The sequence below is a fragment of the Mytilus trossulus genome, chromosome 12 (assembly GCF_036588685.1).
Source record: "Mytilus trossulus isolate FHL-02 chromosome 12, PNRI_Mtr1.1.1.hap1, whole genome shotgun sequence".
NCBI lineage: Eukaryota > Metazoa > Mollusca > Bivalvia > Mytilida > Mytilidae > Mytilus > Mytilus trossulus.
Genome location: NC_086384.1, coordinates 33,196,018 through 33,202,719, shown reverse-complemented (window position 1 = coordinate 33,202,719; position 6,702 = coordinate 33,196,018).

Below are 6,702 nucleotides of genomic sequence, written 5' to 3'. Positions count from 1 at the left end.
ACAGTAATTATAGAATAACTAATCGAAGAATTCAAATAGAGAAAAATATTCAACGGGTGACAGAACAACACATTAATTCACGAATGCACGTAGCGCATGATTTAAATATCATTGTTGTTCGGTCACGAGTTGAATATTTCTCGATATTTGAATTTTTTAATTAGTTTTTTTTTTATTGCATTGGCAAATGTTTTTTTTAAAGAAATTAATGTAAAACATGAAAGGAACTATATCTTTTTTCTCTGCATTCACAATTTGATTCGATCCGCCGTTATGTTATCGACGTCTTGACAGCGTCTGTTGCTGTATGAAATTATCGGGTTTTTATTAACTGGAAAATCAATGTAATTAATTGCAATTAATGTAATAAATATGTTTACGGAATTATGCTAATTATAATCATTGTTTTAGATCTGAAATAAATAGCACTAGTACCATAAAAAAAAACATTTCAATAAATAAAATAAATACAATAGATGGTCCAATATTCTGTCTGTGAGCAACAATAAAAGATTGTTGTTTTTACTGTTACTTTAAAAGAATAAGTGGATTTTTTGTTTCGCTGATTATCATGTTTATTACTATTTTCTTAAAGATCTACAAGGCATTAAAATTATCGAGATAAAACAAAATTCATTTGGTATGAATACATTGACGTTTATAACAGATAATTTCTTGTTCCAATTTTTTGTAGTGCAAATGAAAAATTGAAACTAGATATAACACGAATATTCAGCGTTTGTAACTATGGCTACTCAATTAAAAGGGAATCGTTTCCTATCATCGGCTTCAATCAATGATACTTACCATCTTCATCAAGGTACTCTTCTTTACTATATTTCTACATGAGACAGAAAATTAAAGAAAGGTATTAATGTTGAAAAAAATATATTAATTCTATAAAAAAAATCTATTCAATACCATTAAGCAAATAACGTATTCCCTTTGATATATGAGTATGTAATTCAAGTGAGAATTGATTAAAATTTACTAAAAAAAGGTCAAAGACAGAAGTCCTTGAAAAAAAAGAATTCCAGTGTTTAACGAAAAACAAAAGCATATATAAAAACAAATGGATAAAAACAAAAGTAGAGGTGAATTTGAATGTCAATTCTAACTGTTGATATAATAAAGAAAGGGATCTTATTGGAAAAAGTTACAATGTATAACTTATTACAGAACATGTCAAGGTATGAAACATAAATTTATTTTACTATTTGCATTCAAGTTATATATAAATATGTTGAAAATGAAATTAATTTTATTGTGTTTTTGTAATAAAATAAAATGAAATTAATTTTATTGTGTTTTTATAATAAAATAAAATAAAATAAAAAACCTGTTAAAACGTAATAAATCAAAATCTTTATTTTTTGAAGAAAAAAACATAATATCTTATAATACCTTGACGGGCCTTGTAAATTTTACAGGAAAAAGTCCCGTATCACATCTTCTTGTGCCAGTCCACCATCCGGAGCGATCCTTTACTTTGACCAAAATGATGTCTCCCTTTTCAAGTGACAAATCACCTACCATCTGTGCCTCATAGTTAGATATTGCTTCCACTAAATCATCTGTTTCGAACACTATTAAAATAATCAATCCATGTTTTTGAATATTTTCTAAAACAAAGCATTTTTTCACAGCTGAAAGTTAATTTAATTATTATTTTTTTATTTCTGCAAATTACCGTGCACTTGTTTAGTTATTAGGTTTCATAACCAATTTTGCTCCATAGCAATCGATTGCATTGGATTTTTGTCCACACTTTCTTTGATTAGTTGTAAATACTTACGGATAATTGGTATGGTCCAGAAAGGTATACAGCCCGTGAAAAATATAGTTGGGTTGAATTGGTTAAACATTGATTGTAAAAACTATGATCATTCATATTGCACTCTTAATTATGACATTTTCTGAGACAACTGATTATCTGACTTAATTATATCTGAGGTTCTGTATCATTAAATCAAACTTAACAAATATAGTGTCGATCAAATTCCAGTTTATGTTGGATTACTAGTTTAACTGTGATATATGGGTTCTTTTAGACTGTCCAAATAACGATTTCTCGTAGATAGAGAGAGGCTGCAAAGTATTCCAAACCTCGGGAATATTAAAAAGGTCATTGCTCATTGCACGTCAAAGATGAGTGCATCTTCGATGTATTAGTTTTGCAAATATGTGTGGATCTTAACAAAGTAAATTGTTCAGTTATCAATGCAAATATCTTCAATCAAAACAGGCACAATATTAAAAGTTGTGTGTTGATTCATTTTTAAATTTTGAACAAAAAAGATCTATGAGTTTGCCTTTTGAAAAATAGACGATTGGCATTATTTATCTATTTATCAGCACCAGAACTAGTGATTTTGTTTTGTTTTGGGGCATTCTATATACCGCCCGTGTGCTGGATTTACCAAGGACTGATGCTCGTCAGTCGTGTCAACTGCACATAATATGCTTTCATCGACTACCAATCCCTTTGCGAAGTTTAATAATATGCCCTCTGCATTAGTTAATAGGACAAAGTTTATTCGGCTTCATGGACGCATTTGGTAGGTCTTTAGGATTAAGCTTCAAATCTTAAAAAAACCATATGCGATACTAATAAAGGAATCAAGTTATTCACTGTACCAAAATTCCTTGTACACAGCACAGTCAATCGGCTATTATCTAGTAAAGTTATTTCTATAAACATAGAGCAAAATATGCAAAAACTTTAAAAGAAAAAAAAGACCTACCTAATTTTAGGATTCCGTTAGTCGATTTGTTGCTGCCTATTTCACAACTTTCAAATAACACTTTAATGCCCGTCGTCTTAAAATGGACGAGTACTTTAAAATGTGCAAGTGTATAGTTCTCACAAAAGCCCTTCTCTTTTTTTACTATATGATAAAAAACCCTTAAAGGCTGTAAAAGCGAATGCTGTCATGTTAAGGTTTTGAGGACTTCTATTTTTCATCAACATATTTTTAAGGATTAAACCTGACAGGAGTTTTGTCTAGTGAAAAGTAAGAAGGTTTTAACTATATATCAATAAAAGCAGAAAGTCATTTGTAATAGGTTTTATTTTTCACATGGAGACAACATGATTACCAGCCTAAAGTTGTAGTTAAATATATATGTGCTGGAACATATAACTTAAGAAGAAATCATCATAGATTATCCTCTGGTGGTGTTTGTAACTGGGCAATAATTTCCTTTTCTGATTTAAGTTTAACACTTTTCATAATAAATTTAAATTCGACCATTCAGTTAAAAAATTTCCATACCTGCCAACTGTCACTATTTACGGGGGAGTTCCCCCATGAAGACTTCTAAATCGAAATTTTGAAAGAGACATCTTGTCCACAATTTTACATAAAACAATTAATTTAACAATGGGCTTGTAACAGTATGAAGAAGCCAAAAACAACATAAAGATATATCAAGAGGCCCCCTTGGAGGTTTGTAGGAATGATATTGGAGTTTTACGTGCAAGATGACTCTAATAGTATAAAAATGCCTTCTTGCATGTGAAACTCCCATTGGCATTCGCAAATATGCATTTCAACTTTCCTGATGAAAATGTTGAATAACGGTAAAGAAATAAAATATCTTACAAGACATAAACATATAAAAAAATATGTATATATCAGCTTACTAAAAATATTTTCATAATGTTACTTTGTCCTCATTTCTTAAAACTAAGCTCAAAAAACTATTGCTCAGTTGATAATATGTATCAGCATGATGCGATATGAGATAACTATAATTATCATGCAAGTCCGAAAAGGGGGAGGCGAGGTCATCAAAGACAAACTTGACATTAAATTGTCATTATACGAACAAGAACAAACAGCACTACGTTGCTTTGATATTTATGATATTTTAGGAAACATTACGAAAAATGAACTTCAATATTTCGAAAACATTGGAAATAAAATTGCAAAGACGGTGGACCGTCGAGTTTCAACAAACGTAGTATATATTCGTCCACTGGAAAGACGAGGATAATGGTTTCATCATTTGTTATGAATACCCAGTATATAAAGTAAATACAATAAAATTTTAATTTTAAAGAATAGTCAATTTTTACAATTAATTAATTACATTTTGATATATATGTCGTGTACATATTGCGATTTCAATACACTCAATTTTTGTTTATAAACTATAAGATCATTGCATGAGGCGAATGTCATTTTGATGTTTTAAAAATATATCCTCTACTTTGAAAGCATGTATTTGTGACTTTTGGATGTTGTCTGCTCCATGGGCGGGTTGTTGTCTTTTAGACACATATCCTGTTTCAATTCCCAATTTTACTTGTAGACACCTCTATTCTGGCTACATGGATATAACTATCAATTCCGAAACTTTGCACAAATACAATAAATGCGAAATTATAAAGAAAACGTCGATGTATGACTAACACCGTACGTCTTATCTGAATTGATATTACGACATTTTATTTCACGCCGGGCCAAACAAACTGACGTCACAAAGTCAATATATAGTATTCTAGGAAAATCAGAGCAAACTGATAGAAAAACTGGGAAAATCGATATTTATAGGTTGCAAGTATACCTTCATTATTTACTTCATAATCTGAACCTGTTCTTAGTTTGCTGGCTTTTGGAGACTGTGTCATTGAATCTAAAACAAATAAAGGCAACAGTAGTTGCCGCTGTTCAAAACTAATAAATCGAAGGACAAAAAGTGAACTAAAGGAAAACATTGAACACAAAATCACATATTTTTAAAAACTAAGGTTTTAACTCCCTCAGGCAAAGTTGGCTTTGAGTGGATTTGTCTATTTTTAAAGTCCGTTTTGGTTATATAGCAATTAAACTTTTAGTGCTATGTTAAATATTTGTTTGTTTTGATATTGTGACACAGTGATGACTGCTGTACCTATATTATGCCAATTTAACCTCTTATGTCTGTTTTGTTCACGCATCGTTGAAAATATAGTAAAATTTGATGCGACTGTCATACATGTGAGAGGTTAAGCGCTATAAAAAACCGGTTCAATCCACCATTTTTGTATTTTTGAAAATGCCTGTACCAAGTCAGAAATATGACAATTATTGTCCATTCGTTTGATGTGTTTTATAATATTTTACCTATTTTTATACTTTTATCGTAAAAAATTACAGTTCCACAATTAAACTTTTTTTCATACTTTCTATAAAGATGAAGTAGACCAATCTGAATAAATTTTACTTAAAAAAAACTAAAGGTAGATGTTGACATAAGAAAGTTTATTCATATTTTTACCCTTTTTTTGTGTAAAATTTACTATGCTCTCAATTTTGTATTTTTTGTGATTTTTTTTTTGGTTTTAAGAACAAAATTCATATGGCTTCAACCTTTGTGTTATAAATGACTGAAAAAAACATATCGAAGAGAGGAGAAGGTCCGGTAAAGGCGATTTTGGCCTCAAATTTCAAGTTCATCTAATGAAAAATTTTAGACACATTTTAAACACTTAAGTGTCTATTTCAATTGATTCGATGAATTTATGTGACTTTTGTGGCGGTTACCATGGAAACGAGTCTGGTGAAATACTATTTTTAACTCAAATTTTTATAGAGGCCATTGCATAGTATATGTATGCATATTGTAAGAAAATTTCAATGGGGAAAAAAAATTGCTATATCTGTAAATATGAAAAATCTACCAAATATGCAAAAACGCCACTTTTCGGATGGTTTTTAACAAATATGAAGGTGGCTGCCGGCGATCATCCTCAACCTTTATAAATATTATGTATCATAATCAAATACAACTTACATTTCAAGATTATGAATGAACACGAATGCGGCCACTTTCATTTAAGACGGAAACCGTATTAAATTAAACTAAAGTGCTAAAATTGTGAAGATTTCAGTAATTTAGCATGACTTAATGATGCTAGAACCCGATAAATGTGCATTGTATTGTCAAAATAACCCATATTTATGAAGCAGAAGCATTCTTCTTTCTAATAAATAGCTGAAAGATTACATTTTCACAATTTTGTAAAACTGTTATATTTTTGGGTGCCAAAAAGGTGTCTTACTGAACCTACTCCTTTGAAGAGACAAAATTGATATAGGATGTACATTGTTCTTGAGAAATCATTATTTTTGTACCCCTTACCCATTTTCTCAAAATTTTGGCTAAAAATACAGACTAGATTGGTCGTAAAATTTGAAAAATTGATATTTTCAATATGTATCACATGTTTTAGAAATAATTCATGCACGAGATTTCAACGAGACTGAACGAGATTCATATATTCTATTTGTGCCGGTATTTAGATTTTATATTTTAATTTACAATTATAATTTTAGTTTTTCTTAATGCATTTATGATGTTTTGTGTAACATGTTTATTTTTTCTCTTCTTTCCCTTTTATTTTTTATGAAAAACAACAAGTTGGTAGACAACAATTTGTTTCTATGAATAATATTAAGTCTATATCAGGCTTATAGTTTGAATGGGTTTACATTAGTAATTTTTGGACTACTTTTATAGCTTGCTGCTCGGTGTCAACCAAGGCTCCGAATTGAAAGCCGTACTTTTACCTATAGTGATGTACTTTTTACTAATAACTACTTGGATGGACAGTTTTCTCATTGGTATTAAAACCTCATCTTCTTAAATCTATAACTCATCCTAAAATGATGAAATGAACTTTACCTTTTATTTCATTTTTTGTTCGTGAATACA